The 16,156-nt window shown below is 48.3% G+C and overlaps 1 long non-coding RNA gene across 2 annotated transcripts; it reads right to left on the minus strand.

The window, feature by feature from the left end:
- Positions 1 to 354: 354 nt before the first annotated feature.
- LOC125936088 (uncharacterized) lies at positions 355 to 14,906 on the minus strand. Of its 2 annotated transcripts, XR_007461924.1 has the most exons (4): positions 14,535 to 14,906; positions 6,874 to 6,985; positions 6,267 to 6,372; positions 355 to 895 (listed from the first exon to the last, which is right to left on the minus strand). It is a non-coding gene; the product is annotated as an uncharacterized LOC125936088 (long non-coding RNA). The 2 variants fall into 2 exon arrangements; XR_007461926.1 differs by lacking the exon at positions 6,267 to 6,372.
- Positions 14,907 to 16,156: the final 1,250 nt, after the last annotated feature.

The raw sequence follows: 16,156 nt of genomic DNA on the forward strand, positions 1-16,156 counted from the left end.
CCTTGTCAGCCTCGTGAAGGAAGGAAGCCCATGGGGGTATGTTGGTGAACAAATAAGGTGCCATCCACAATGACCACAGAGATGGGCACTTGGTCAGTGTCTTTCATAGGTGGGCTATACCCAGGCCAAGTTATCAGCCAGCCAAGTTCAGAATGTAGACTTTTTTCAGTGCACCCCCAAATCATCAGTCTTTCAGGGTAAACACAGCTCAAAAGACACTGATACAAAGTAAGAATGCAACCTAACTATTCATAAAGGTGACTGGAATGCTACTATCCCTCATCCAGGTACTTCAGCTGATACCCTTGTAGTTGGAAGAGGTAGAAATTCTAACTCAAAATGACTTAAGCATGAAAGAACTTTATTTGTTTTCAAGGTTGAAAGTTCCAGAGGTAGGTCCAACTTCAGGTCCTGCTGGATTCAGGGCTCAAATGGTATCACTGGGACTCAATTTCTTCCTCTTTTGGGTTCTGTTTTGCACCATGTGGACTTCCATCTTAGGCTCCATATTGTTGCAAGATAGCTTCCTGCCCTCCAGGACCCCATCCTCTCAGCTTCCAGTCTAGCTGGCAGGAATAGGATTCTCTTCTGGAAGCCCCAGTAAGCATCTCACTGCATCACTTGGGTTCTCATTAGGTCATGTAGCCATCACTGAATTCATCCCTTGTGGCCAGGACAGGAACATTATGTTCTGATTGCCTGAAGGCTACATCACCTGGGGATCTGGGGGCGTTTCATCCTTATGCCAAGAGTTGGTGGATGAAAAAGAGGGAAATAGGATACTGGCACCACAATGCTCCTTGGAAAATCCAGCTGACACCCACCATACCAGGATACTCTTTTAGAGCATTGAGGAGACCAAAACATTCTTCAGAGGCTTGCTTGCTTGTTGTGTCTGAATAAGACAAGAGGAATATTAGGAGGCAGAGAGAATTATTTCCACTAAGATCCACGAATTGTCCTCACCACAAAACAGACCTGTCTCTAGGACAGAGCTGGGGCTAGACTACCACCCCTCCTCTCTGAAGCCCACTTTCTGCGTTGGACCCCTTCCCTTCTGCTGGCACATTCTGTCTTTATCCAGATGGGTTAACATCACTGATTCTCTCCCAAAGCTATCGGTGAGTCACCATGCCCAGCCTCACCCATCCCATATGGGTACAGGTGTTCTTGGCTTTGACTCATCCACCTTGATATAAATGAAGTGCATCTCCACAGTTCCTTCTACTTTTCTTAGTGCTGTCCTGACTTAGTGCTGTCAGCAGCCCAATGAAATGGCACCAGGTAGAGACCTCCATGCTTCTTTCCTAGGTGATGTGATGAAAGAAACAAGAGGGCAATCAACATGCCTGTGTCCATATGGCTAGATAGGGCCAAGCTACAAGCTCCCATAATGAACCCCCGCCTGTACTTGTTATATAAATGAGGCTGCCTGTGGAGGTCCGTAAGCAGGTAACAATCCAGTCTCTCTTCAACTCACCGCCAAAATGGAAGACTAGCCCTCGTAGTGGAGGTGAACACACTCTTCTCTTAGCCACTCCAAGCAATTTGCTGATACTTTCTCCTATCCTTGTCCCCTAAGCCAACCTCAGAGGCACTGCCCTTGTTATTCATAGGCCGGAGGGACAAGTCTTCTTGACGCTGGGGCAGGAGGGTGGGGGGAGCAGCTGTGTGACAATCGGTCCCCAAAGACTGTCATGGCTCCTATCTAGATGCAGTCAGTGCTCAGATAAGACAAATGGCAAACAACATTTGGACCGACAGGTGCCATTTATTAACGTGCTCTAGATCAATGGCATCCGAAATTAAAACGTTCTATATCTGTCACATGTCCTCAGCAGGCCCTCTGGCAGGGTAGAGATGCCAGCTACAGATTGGTGTGAGGGTAAGGACGTGGAGGAGGGGAAACTGTCAGCCTTGGGGCATGTGGCACTTCCCACCAGAGCCACAAGCAAGGCTCCCCAAACTGTGAAGGCTCCAGAAGCTTCTCAAATAAGTCAGAGGATTGGGAGATGGAAGTCCAGACAGTAAGACTCCACAGCTGGAGAGTCGAGGGGCATGTTCTTCAGAGTTTCCCAGAAGATCAGGTGTTGTCCTGGGCATGGGACTGAAACATCCAGGCCTCCATGCCTCCCATGGAGAAAACCAGCCCACAATGGGAAAAAGCCTGTTTTCTGGCCCCCTATGGGATATGTGGGCATAGCAGATGCTGTGGCTGCCCCATCCCATATCCCTCAGCAGCCCAAGTTCACTGGCAGTTGTGAAGACAGTCCTCAGGCCTCACCCCCTGCGCCCGGTCTCTTGTCTCTGCCTGGCTGACTTCTCTTAGTGGCCCGGCACAACCATGAAGTGCAGTGAAGTTCATGCAAGGGGCTGGGGGGTGGCAGAGGGTAGAAAAGTGCCCCACCTCCTCATTCTCCACTGGCACAATTCTGAGGCAAGGGCCACATGGTTTTTGGAAGGTCCCCAGGGGAATGCCCTCAATGGTGACTTGTTAATTAGCTCTTTGCCTTCTGTATCTAACTTTCCCCACTTCCTCCTGGCATCCAGGGATCACTTTCCGGATAAATAGTGTGCCCTTGCCTTCCAGGAATGCTTCTATATTTGCTCTGTACCCTCTTCTCTTCCTCGGAGCCTCCCTAGGGTCATAGAGCTTTGCAAGCAGAGGACACAAAAAGGCCCATTCTTGCCTCTTGGCTCCACCCTGATTGACTACAAATCCCAGAACACTGTGGGCCCCTCTCCTGCCCTCACTCTCACCTTGGCCCCGGGCTTGCCAGTTGGCAGCCCAGCCACAGCTGGGGGTTTTCTCTAGATCTTCCTGGACGTGGTGGAGCCCCAGAATCTGTGTAGGCACAGCCAAAGGATATGGTAGTAGAAACAAGGACGGTGCTTGGCTTCTAGCTATGGCATTAGCTATGTGGCTTTGAGGAAAGACACATAGCCTCTCTGAACCTCAGTTTCCCCATCGCTATAATTGGGAATGTATCCAAACCCATCTCACGTGGTTGTGGCTACAGTCAAACAGGGTAAATATATGTGAAACTCTTTGCAAACTCTAACGTTTTCCACGGCTGGTATTCAGCTAGTACACACTAGAACACCTCTGTTATTCAGGGCTGCTGTTGGCTCTGATTGGTTGGAACCTGTGCTACCCCTATTATTAAATATTTCACATATCACTTCTGACTAACACTACAACTACATGCACATCTTGTTTCTCCTGCTTGGCAGCAGCTGGCCATGCTCCCTGAATAGTAGAATCATAGCTCGTCTCTGAGGAGAGTCCTGGGGAGGGCCACGTTCCTCTGAGCTCCCCCCTAATCTGACTGTGCCAAGAAAAAATGTTGAATACCAGACACACAGGCATCCCCCAGATAGATCGATCCCGTTTCAAACATGCAAACACAGAGCACATTGTGCAAATATGCCACAAGGCTGGCTTTGAGGCCCAGTCCGTTGCTAAGGAGTCCAGTAATTCATCCAGCCTAATTAAGCATGTTTACAGGGCTACATGTTCTCCTCCACCCATCCACAAAAAGGCCCTCAACCACGACTCGGTTAATTAATCAGAGGGCTGTGTGAGCGGGTGCTTGCTCGCTAGTAGAGAAAGGTTTCTTCAGGTCAGGTCTACATGATTCAAGCCCTGAACAATCCTGGGAGGTTGGGGAGGGCAACCTGGGGACAGGCCAGTCAGTGCTCAGGGTTGGGCACTGAGCAATATACCAACACCACTAACTGTGGCTGAATATTCACAGTGAGGTAGGAAGAGGAGCAAAGGCCTTAATTAACATCTGTTTGCATATTCATTGTCAACTGTGAGGTATTTAAACCAAGCTCACCCATCACAGACATCCATATCGTGACTGGCAGAAAAATGGTAAGATTTCTTAGTCCTGAGTTTGCTTTAGAGTAGGGGAGACTGAATATTGCCTGGTGTGATAATCATTATCCAAAGTAGACTCCAGCTTAATTAAACTCGCCAGTGAGTATAAATACCCCCTCCACCACCCTGCGCCTTGTACCAGGAGTGAGTGTTGGAGCCGAGAACCAAGCTTCGTCTCACACCAAAGCCCACGCCCTTTCCCCTGAGCCACTGCCTTGTCCTGGTTTGGATGGTCCAGAATCCATTGTTCTGTGTCTCATGGGGTATGGGGAACCCTGGTTTAATTCTGACATTCTGGGTGGATCAAAGAATTCAGTGAACAAGTTGGGAGAGCACTGCAGGAGGAGCTCAGATACAGGGTCGTGGGTGACAGCAGGGAATCAGCAAGGGTCCCAGGAAAAAGCTTAGTTTCTGGGGAAGCTGTACAGGGATAGAATCCAGTCATGTCAGCTGGGGTTCAGGTTAGGGTTCTATAGTTGGCTAGACTACCAGGGTGGACCCTGAATCCAATGACCAGTGTCCTTACATGAGAAGGGGAGCTGAGACCCACAGAAGGTGAGGTGATGGCAGAGACAGAGATTGAAGCACTATTGTTCACAAGGCACAGGGCACCATGGACTGCCAGCAGCTACCAGAAGTGAGGACAAGAGACATCCATGTCCCTTAGAGCCTCCAGAAGGAACCAGCTCTGCCAATGTCTTGATTTTGGACTTTAGGCCTTCAGGACTGTGAGAGAATTATTTCTGTTGTCTTAAGCCAGCCAGTTTGTAGTAATTTGTCACAGCAGCCCTAGCAAACTACAGGCTCCATTCCTGCTAAGACTCTGGGACAAACCAGGAAATGCCCGCAGTCCTGTGACTGCAGGCTAAGGCTGGGCCTGGGCCTGAGAAGGAGAGCAGAGTCTCTCCCCAGCATGCACAGGCTGACCGTAGAAGCCCCAAAACTCCTCTCTTGACTTGAGGGAGTGGCTGGGGCTTCATGCCTTCCTGGTCCCCATGCAAGTGAAGTTCTTCATGATGCCTGTCAGAATGACTAAAATTAACAACACGAGAAACAACAGTTGTTGGCGAGGATGTGGAAAAAGGGGAATTTCTTGCCCTGTTGGTGGGAATGCAAACCGGTGCAGCCACTCTGGAGAGCAGCATGGAGGTTCCTCAAAAAGTTAAAAACTACCTATGATCCAGTAATTGCACTACTAGGTATTTACACAAATAACACAAAAAATGCTAATTCAAAGGGATATATGCACCCCAATGTTTATAGCAGCATTATCTACCATAGCCAAACTATGGAGAAAGGCCAAGTGTCTATCGACTGATGAATGGATAAACAGGATGTGGTATATACATACAATAGAAAATTAGTCATAAAAAAGAATGAAATCTTGGGGCGCCTGGGTGGCTCAGTAGGTTAAGCATCCGACTTCAGCTCAGGTCACGATCTCACAGTTGGTGAGTTCGAGCCCCGCGTCGGGTTCTGTGCTGACAGCTCAGAGCCTGGAGCCTGCTTCGGATTCTGTGTCTCCCTCGCTCCCTGCCCCTCCCCACTAGCATTCTGTCTCTCAAAAATGAATAAATGTTAAAAAAAATATGTAATGAAATCTTGCCATTTGCAATGACGTGGATGGAGCTAGAGAGTATAATACTAAGTGAAATAAATCAGAGAAAGACAAATACCACATGACTTCACTCATATGTGGAATTTAGCAAACAAAGCCAACAAGCAAGGGGGAAAAAAGAAAGAGAGAGAGAGGCAAACCAAGAAACAGACTCAACTATAGAGAACAAACTGATAGTCACCAGAGGAGAGGAAGGGGGGGGGGGTGAAGGGTGAAACAGGTGATGGGGATTAAGGAGTGCACTTGTGATGAGCATGGGGTGATGTACGGAAGTGTTAAATCACTGTATTGTACACCTGAAACTACTATTACCCTGTATGTTAACGAACTGGAATTTAAAGAAAAACTTAAAAAAAAAAGTTCCTGGTTAAGTGGTTTGGTGCCCGCTGCTAAGCAGGGCTGGGGCAGGCAGAAACGGGCCCAGGGCCTGAAGTCCAGCAGTTCCAAAGATTTATGTGGCTCCCTGCAGCAGAAGTGTGGTCTGACAGGTGTGTGCGGGGAAGGGAGAGATGTACTCACCTGGCCCATCTTTATGAATTGACCATACATTTGAAAGAATGGATGTAGGGGGCTGGTTAGCTGTCACCCCACCGTCCCGGGCTGGGTTCAGCTTCTCTGATACAGAGCTCAAGGGTCCCCTTTATTTTCTCCTCCCCATACTACTTGCACTTGAGGGAAAGAGAGCCTGCCCTCGACCTACAGGGGCCCTGGCTGAGGGGCCTAGGTCAGGGGCCAGGGCTGAACATAGACAGGAACTCCTACCTGCAGCATCCTGGAGGCTGAAAAGCAGAGAGCCTGGTGCATGAGTCCCAGAGAAAGCTGAGATCCAGATACGTGGAAGACAAAGCACAGACACCAAGTCCAAAGTCTCAAGACACAGAATCGAAATGTGGGTGTGAAGCCAAGGATTCAGAATGGAGCAAAATGGAGTTTGGAGAGAAAGCAGGCCAAGAATGAGCAAGGAGAGTTTAGGGTACCTGCCTTGCTGCTGTTGTGCTGGGGGCTGTGGCTCCCTTTCAAGGGATGGTGGGACCTCAGTGCATGCCCCGGGGAAGACCGGAGGCTGGTTTAAAGGGCCTGAGGTAGGGGCGCCTGGGTGGCTCAGTCAGTTAAGCGTCCGACTTCGGCTCAGGTCATGATCTCATGGTCCGTGAGTTCGAGCCCCACGTCAGGCTCTGGGCTGACGGCTCGGAGCCTGGAGCCTGCTTCGGATTCTGTGTCTCCCTCTCTCTGACCCTCCCCCGTTCATGCTCTGTCTCTCTCTGTCTCAAAAATAAATAAACGTTAAAAAAATTAAAAATAAAATAAAAATAAAATAAAATAAAGGGCCTGAGGTAACCTGACACTAACCAGGGAGTCCCATGCTCACCTAGAAAGGTCAGGCCTTCCACACTGGGATTCAGTTGACAGAGGGTCAGATGCTCCCCTCCAAAACCTCCAAACAAGCCTTCAAGATAACATCTTGTCTTCAAAGCTCAGGCCTGGGAAAGGGAGGAGAGAGCAGAGGGTGACAGAATGAGTAGCAATAAACCCTCCACAAGCTTCTTTGGAGTGCAAACCCTGTGGGCTCAGAGCTGAGGCCCTGCCCTGGGCAGTGATGCCCAAAGGTACTCGTTGCAGGCCCCTGGACAATGCAGCAGAAGTATCAGACGTTGGGACAAGTTTTCCCAAAGAATTCAGATTTGGAGTGGCCATCTCACTCTCCCTGCCCTGAGTTCCCTCTGCTGCAGAAGCTTCTAACTTAGTTCTGGGCCCCGGAGCCCCCACTGGTAAAACCCCTGGGCAAAGCAGGGGGCCCAACCCTTCTGGTACAGGCTCATCGTCTTAGATGGTGAACAAGCAAGCAAACCAGAATAGGCCTCCCCCAAGGCAAGAGGACACGTGGGTCAAAAGTCGGCCCAGAGCCCAAACTGAGCACCAGAGGTCACAGAGACTGCAAGTGGGCTGCCTGGGTTGATTCTGACTTTTCTGTGACTTCTTTGAGGACATCCTCATGGACCACATGGGGAAGCATCCGTACGCTTTTCCCCCAGGGAGTTGGCTCACCCTCTGGCCTCATTAGAGTTTCAAATGCAAATTTAGGTAGAGCAGCAAAAATACATACATTAGTTACAGAATCACATCAATATGTAGAAAAGGTCTGATGCAAATTGGAAAGTGACATTTGGAAACTCTTTGATAAATGGCTGTGCAGAACTTAAGATTCCATTTGGAAGTTTGATGTCAAATAGGTGACATGTGGCTTTCCACGGGGGGCTCCTGCCTCCTGGGCTCTGCCTACACACAGCTCAGAGACTGCTTTGGAAATCCCATCAGCATGCAGGTATGACTTCCAGCCATCAAAACAGCTCATTCTTTCCCCCCTCCAAATTATATCATCCAAAGCTGGCCAGGCTAGTGGAAAATGGACCCTCACAGGGGAGTGCCGGAAGGATAGTAGATGGCACTCTTCTGGGCATGGCAGTTCGGCAGAATGTGTCAAAAGCCTTGACATTCTTCATGGTTCCTGAGCAAGGTTTTCACTTCTAAGAATTAAGTCTAAAGATATGGTTAAGCCTGTGCACACATGCCACTCTCCCATCCTCAATTTAGTTTAAAAAAAAAAAAAATCAAACAACATTAAAGACTTTTACTTCGGGAGAAGGAGAAAATAAAATAAAACTCAAAAGTAGTTGGCTGTTGGATTTAGAAAATCTGTGGTCTCTTGTCTATGAAAGGTAAGGCTTTGAGCTGGTCTATATGGAAGAGATAGCGACAAAATAGGAACAAAAGAACCTAGCACAACAAAATAGCAGAAACTTGAGGGTGGGGCTCCTGGGTGGCCCAGTCTGTTGGGCAGCCGACTCTTGATGTGGGCTCTCGGTTTGTTGAGCTCGAGCCCCACGGTGGGCTCTGCACCCACAGTGTGGAGCCTGCTTGGGATTCTCTCTCTCTGTCCCTCCCCCATTAGTGCTATCTTTCTTTCTCTCAACAGAAATAATTAAACTTAAAAAAAAAAAAAAAGAAAAGAGAAAAAGAGGCTTCAGATTGGTCCCTTGGCAACTCAAGTAAGGGGTTTGGGAAACTGAGACAACCAAGAGGAGAGGAGACAGGAGAAGCATTTGGGAGAGAGGGGGCCAAGCAGTCTGCTGGCAGGACCTTGGACCAAACAGAGAGAGGCAGTGAAGAATCCTCAAGGGAGGAGTAATGACATCTAATCTAACCTTTTCCATCTTGAAACCCCATTTTACATAAACCCTTTAACCCAGGTCGTTGTACAGTAGACTTGGGTTAAGTGTCCTGAGGGACATGGAGGAGGGGGAACCAGGCAGCTCATGGTAGAAATGAGGTGAGGACAACCCAACACTGGAACAACTAACGGGAGAGGTGGCAGGTGGTGAGAAGGGTACTGTGGGGACTGGAGTGGGGGTGTAGAAGGAGAAGGGGAGCACCGTCCTCCACCCTCCTGTCCCTCATTCCCCAGTGGCCTCAGAAACATTAGCCAGGAGGTGCCAACAGGCAGAGAAACCACATCAAAATGTCATCAGTGATTATCTCTGGATGCAGATGCTGGGATGATGCTTTTGGGGTTGAATTTTCCTCTTTGCTTCATGTATTCTCAATGTTTTAAACAAGTTGTATTACTTGTGAATTTTTTTTCAAGTAAAACTAAAAAAAGAAACCAATGTGCAGACATGCCTGCTGTAGGACTTCACACACTTGATGGTAGACAGCATGCCTTGCCCCAAACCAGGGGAAACACACAGCCATTGGAGCCTGACTCCTCTCCCAAACTGCACAGGGCATTTATTCAAGGCACTTGCCAGGCTAGCTCCAGGGGTAGAGCCCCTGTTGTTCCCAGTCTCTGCCAGCAAGGCTTCCAGAACCTCTAAGAACTCTCAAGTAAGAAGGCAGCCAAGGCAGAGTCATTATAAAAAGGATCATTGTTACACTCACATTTTCTAGGTCTAGTGTTCAAATGCCTTAGAAAAGATGTGGAAGGTGGCCCTTTCTAGAAAAGAAAATGGTCATGCCTCCCAGCTACACAACAGACTCCTGCTTTTATCCCTTCAGAAAATTCAAAGAGCCAAGGTTTCTGAGTTCCAGCCGCGGCTGAGCTTATCCACGACGAGAACCCCATTCTGTTCTCCATGCTCTCTCTGGCCTCATGAATCTTGGCAGAGGGCTGCTTTCCTATGGTGATGACTTCCATATTAATTTAAGTCTTTTCAAGACATACTTGCTAATTAAAATGTGAAACAGTTTTTATTCCTTTAATTAAGATACAAGATGGGAAGCATAATTTAATTCGGTCCATTGAAAATATCAGTATTATTAGCTCCATAACTTGCTTCCATTAAAGATGACTATGTTAAACATTTTTTTTTTTTACTCCTGTACTTGCTGGAACTTTGGTATATGCACTGACTCGGTCCTGAAACTTTTGTGGGAATTTGGTGGCTGTGACCCCTTTGAAAGAACTGTGTGGAAGCCAGAGTCACCAAGTACTTCAGCTTTAGGACCCTGTCTTAGGTTGGGTGCCCCAAGAAACAGACCCTAAGAAGGATTTGAGTCCCAGCAATTTGTATAGGAAGTACTTTTAGGGGATTGAGGAGTGAGACAGGAACAGGAAGAGCATCAACTCAGGTGGGTGCATGAGCTGGGAATTGAGGGTAATCTCACAGGGGACATCTGATAGTGTAGACTACGTCTCCGAGCTGTGCCATCTGAGTGACAAGAGAGCTGGGTGTCTCTCCTCCAACTGCCGTCCCTAATTGGCCCAGGGATCCTCCCAGGAGTGTCTGCTCTGCTGTAGATCCAGCCACCCCCTCTGGCAAAGAATTGCAGACATTGAAGAGGGAGCCATCAGTGTGAGGTGGCGAACGCTAAGAGGAGATAGGCAGGACATCAGTGGCCTGGGTTACGTCCTCACAGCCCTGTCCTCTGCAATTGCACACGCTGGGCAGAAAGAGACCAGAAGGCATGCAGGGAGAGTGTCAATCACTGACTTATTGACAAGTTCTTTCCATGGCCTACGAGACAAAATCATGGACTAGTGGCCAGAGTCCTCATTTGGAAGTCTCTAGAAAGGACTGAGAGCAGAAGAAGTGTTACTCTCCCACCCAAAGTCAGAGACAAATGTAGGGAATCAGGAGAAGCAAAATCAAGGGCCCAGAGATGGGAATGAGGGTATAGTTCTAAGGTCATTTATCATCCATCCATCCATCCATCCACCCATTCAGAGAAGCCTGTCCCCTTACTGGCCAAGCAGGCTACTTGAGAGGGATGAAGCAGGAGAAGCAGGTGGCCCCAAAGCTGGTCCAGTGGTGTTTCACAGGCTTGTAAGTGATAGAGAACTCACCCATGTGGCAGCCAACCATCTCAGATTCTATCTGCGCCGGGTTGGAGGGGCCACCCCGTGGGAGCTGGAAGTACTAGCTTCCTCCAGCTGAAGACAGAGAGGACAGCTCTCAGTGTGATCCTGTACTAAGTGGGAGAACTGCAGCTGGAAATGGGGAAGTGAATGCATTGTCTGAGACGTCTGAAAAGTATGAGAAGTCACCAGTGGATCAGAACTGATACTGGACAGTCGGCTGAAAGGAGATTTTGCTGGTGAGACCTTGCATCCTAGGCGGGGTTGAAAAGGAAGGGTGGTGGGAATCAAAAAAACAGACTTCAGGAAGGAGAGTGGGATTTGAGAAGCCTGTGCCAGGGAGCTCTTAGCAAGTCAGATAGGACGAGCTGGATTGCAGCCCAGACTGGAGGATATTGGACAGGGTGCACAGTAGGAGAGGTCCTGTGTCAGAGGAAGTGCGGGACAGCACGAGCCTAGCATTGGGAGCCAGACCTCCCCAAGGTTCAAGTCCTGGCTGTACCACTTACTTACTGAGTGACCTTGGGCAAGTGGCTTAGCTTCTCTGAATCCCTGCATAGAATTCTGTAAGGGCTAAATAAGGTGACATGGAAAAAATGCACAGCATAGTGTCTGCCCCATGGCAGGACCCTGTAAAAGCTACTTCCTGCCCCTCCTTTATCTTAAATTATAACCTGTATAACATTCTGGGGACCCACACCTTCGGGAGGTCCCATAGTGGCAGCATCTGACTGTATGTGCACTTGTCTGTGTGCGTGCCCTTGTGTGTAGAAGTGGGCAGAAGTTTGCCTGGACAAGAAGGAGAGCCACCTGCTGTACCCCCGTTTCTTTGAATATACCTGTCCCTAAACAAAACTAGGTATGAACAGCCCCTCCCTTCCTGCTTCTGGCATTTCCCAGACAGGTAAGGACACTAAGGCAGAAGGGACTGAAAGGTGGTGCCCCCAGTCACACAGCTGGTGATTGTCAGAGCCAGGAATGACCCCCCCCCCCACTACCACCAGGTCCAGCCCCTGGAGGTTCAAGCCTAGGACATTGTATCTTTTAGGGTTGTGGTAGGAGTGTGGAAGTGAATATTTGAATCTCAGCAGCACTTGTTTCTAACTGAAGGGATTTTTTCTTCCCACCCAACAATTCCTTCCAGGAAGGGACAGGTGACACATCTGAAGCTGGAGGCAGAAACTGACTCAGCCTGAGTAACCCAGGCCCCAAATTCCATCCAGAAATCCTTACATTCTGGGAGAGGCAGGAGCTGGAAAGTAGGGCCTCAGGAGAGCTGACTGTAGTGCTCCCCCTATGGGTGAGCACCAGAACATAAGAGCATTTTGAATCCTTAAAAAAAAAAAAAATTTTTTTTATGTTTATTTATTTTTGAGAGAGAGAGAAAGTGCGAGCAAGGGAGGGGCAGAGAGAGAGAGACACACAGAATCCAAAATGGACTCCAGGCTCTGAGCTGTCAGCACAGAGCCCGACACAGGGCTTGAACTCACGAACCATGAGATCATGACCTGAGCCAAAATTGAAGGCTTAACCGACTGAGCCACCCAGGCATCCCAAGAGCATCTTAAATCTTAAGAGGTGGGGCCCTTGGGTTTTAATGCTAATGCTGGCTACCCAGAAGGTCACCCCTTTCTCTGGTCCCACAACTTGTCACACAGAAGCCCCCAAGGCTTGCAGGCCAGGGGCTCTTCCTGTGGGGAGTGCAATGGAAACCCCAGAACAAAGTGAACCTACAGTGCAGCTGTCTTCCCTTTAAAACAATATGTGGGAAAAGTCACCCTCGGCTGTCAGACCACATTATGAAGGGCTCACTCTCCAACTCAGGAATCTAGTCAAGCTAAAGCTCTTCCTGAGCACAGAAGAGCCCCCTACAGCAGTTGGTGGAGGCCACCTCCGGCCCTCTGACCCAGGAAGCCTGTGACATAAATGGTCCCCCCATTTCCTGATGCCTGTGCTCCCTCGCATTGCTTTTGGAATTTGACACTGGTCGCTTGAGCTCTGTTTACCACCTTTTAATCTCGCAGCTTCGATTATGTAGTAGCCATGCAGAGCAGGGACAATCCAGAGGACCAAGAGGCAGGTAGGTGAGTGATGGCAGAAGTGATACCCACAGGGGTAGCCCAGAAAACCCACAGCTGGACTGATGAACCCACCGGGGTGAGGGTTTTGTGCGCCACCCCTTGTTACAACCTCCCCACTCGCAGTTGTCAACTTCGAAAGGCATCCCCAGGGCCTGATCTGCTTCCCTGGAGGACTCTCAAACCTGTATCTCCATTCTGTTCTTTGCCCTAAGCTCCAGATCCATTTATCCAGATGTTTCCTCCCAAGGGTCCTCCAACACAGCAGACTCACTGCGGGAGAAGACAGTCCAATCTGTCCCTCTTGGCATCACCCTCAAGTTCCTTCCCATCTGTTTCCCATCTCTGTGAATGATGCCTGACACGTTGACTCCGCCTTCCCTGTCCCTCCCGGCCAGGCTTTCCTCCTGTCCGGGAAGCTCTACCTCCTGTGTGCATCTCGACTCTGCATTTTCCCCATCCCCCCTTAATATCTCACATCTCAATTATTTTCACACCCACTTAGGTCTTTTTGCACTGGTCTTGCCCCAGCGTTTAGCCCATCTGCCTGGAACACCATTTCTTTTCTCCATTTCCCTCCTCATAAGCCTTCTTCCTCTGAGAGGCCTTTCATGGTTTCTTCGTGTAAGATGAAGCACAACCCCTTCCCCTGTGGACCTCTAGACCTTGACACTCATGCCTCCATTTGAGCCCTGGACATATGGAACTGCCATTGATTATTGTCTTGCCTTCCTCCCCACAGGGCTCCTTGAGAGCAGGGAATAGGCTTTCTCCTTCTCTGTGTCCCCAGATGGAACTCAGTTCTTGGCAAATAGTAAATGTTTCATAAATGTTTTGTTGACCTAAATAGCCCTGTAATAAAAAGGACAGTCCCTTTTCTCCCATATCTGAAGGATAGGGAAAGTGAATTTTGTGTTGGTATCTTTCTATTCCCAGACCCCAAATATCTAAACCAGCTGAATTTTTTAGCAACTGACTCCATCCAGTGCAAGCACATCCCTCTCTCAATAGCCAGGAAGTCTTTTGTAAGGAAATTTCTTTGTCTCCCATCACATTTCTTTTTGTTTTATATTTGGAGCTGTACTTCCATTTCAGAGCCTCAACACCTAATATTCCCTGTGGAAAGGTGAAACATAGCTGTGGTGCTCTGTCTGATTCTGCTGGTCCCACTGTCAGGGAAAACAGGTTCCATCCTTGGCTGAAGCTCCCACACTCAGGAAGGGAAGACCATCCACTTGACAGCCCAGAGCTGCACATGTGTGAACACTCCGTGTTTGAGAATGATCCTACCACACACACCAAACGAATAACAGAAAATCAGCCTATGTCACCTAAGCCCCTGGGTATAACTTGGCATCCATAAAAATCACAGAATTCTCTCTCAGTGATGCTCACAGACAAGGACTTTTCCAAATCACTTATTGCTTCTGAGAGAGAATATATCTGCTTTTGGTTCCATATGGGCTTTGTGCATAGGCTTTCTCACTCATTCAGTAAGCATTTATTGAATACCTACTGTGTGCCATCCACTGATCTGGGCTCTGGGCAATTCAGAGATGAGTAGCAAAATCCCTCTTCGTTGTTTGGACTTTTGCTTACCTTTTCTGCTACAATGATTTTCTCCCAGCCTTCCTTACTTTCTGTCTTCTGAGTGTTTTCCTTTATATTTTACATCACAACTTCCTTTGGTTTTATCACAAAATCAATTGCAACCTCCCCACTGCAGGCAAAACAGTTGTACTTAAATGGACTTCAAGCTTTTAAATCTATTTGGGTTACATTTTCCCTATCTCATCTACTCAATCACTCACTAATCCATCCTTCCTTCCTATCTACCTTTTTCCCTTCCTTCCATCTACTAATACATCCATGCATCTTCCATCCATCCCTCTATCCATCCACCCATCTATTTGCCCATCCAGCTATCTGCCCATCCAGCCAGCCAGCCTGCCAGCCATCCACCCACCCACCCATCCATCATCTATCTATCATCTGTCCATCCAAATATCAATACATCCATTTATGAAGCAGATACTATGTCATAAACAACTGGGCACTGGGCATACTGAGCTGAATAAACACAAGCCCAACACTAAAATAACTTATAATCTGGTGGGGGAAAGGGAAATTTTTACAAATGTTTATGAGGAGTATGAAGAGAGCAGTGTGAGAATCAAAGGGAGGAGATGATTATCCTAGAGAATATGGGAAGATGACTTCACAAAGCTGACATTTGAGCTGAGTTTGGAAAGTGAAGCAGAAGGGAAAAAATGCCACCCAAAAGAAGTAGCCACTGCAATGACTTAGAGACTTAAAATAACAGGCTGTGAACAGAAAAAAACAAATGTCAAGAAGCTCAGTATGATTGGGGCAAATAAGGCACACGTGAGAAGAATATAAACTAAGGTTAAAGGCAGACTAGCCAGGTTTGGAGGATCCCAAATGTCAGACTAAGGTCTCTGGGCTGTTTTCTGGAAACCATAGGAAGCCATCAGATGTCAGCAGTTTGGAAAAACGGTTGTGGCTGCAGAGGATCAGTGAAAAGTGGCTGGAAAGGAGGCTGGGAGGCCAGTTAGGAGGCCAGTACAGTGGACCAAATAAGAGATGAGGCCTGGAGTGAAGGCATGGAGGGGGTGGAATGAAGGAGAGCAATGGAGAGAAAGGATGTCCCTCTAGATGTTGAAAGCGAGCCGTCTGTCTCAAAGGAGTCAGAATAAATAAATGATTCTTGTGATGCAGCCAAAGAGCTTGATAAGGTCTTCTTGGGGCCCAGCTGCCTGCAAAATGCTCTAAGCCCTGCCTGACAATCAGAGGAAGCAAGCCCTCTGCCAGCCCAAAGTGAATGACTCTCCTAGAGAAATGTACTGGTGTCTGCCTTGTGCTGACCTATGACAGCATCAGGACCCAAGTCAGTGAGACTGTCCCTCTCGGCTGGAGCTCACGATGAGGCAGCGATCAGAACACAGCTCTCAGTCCTTCCATTTGAGGTGACCAGGTTTCCATATCTACAAGCCTTACCGGAAGACGGAGTCCAGGGTGTGATAAATTACACACACTCTCTCTCTTTTTTAAAATTTGTCTTAATGTTTATTTATTTTTGAGAGAGAGAGAGAGAGAGAGAGAAAGTCAGAGTGTGAGCAGGTAAGGGGCAGAGAGGGAGGAAGACACAGAATCTGAAGCCGGCTCTAGTCTCTGAGCTGTCAGCACAGAGCCCGACATGG

The sequence above is a fragment of the Panthera uncia genome, chromosome D1, assembly GCF_023721935.1.
Source record: "Panthera uncia isolate 11264 chromosome D1, Puncia_PCG_1.0, whole genome shotgun sequence".
Lineage (NCBI taxonomy): Eukaryota > Metazoa > Chordata > Mammalia > Carnivora > Felidae > Panthera > Panthera uncia.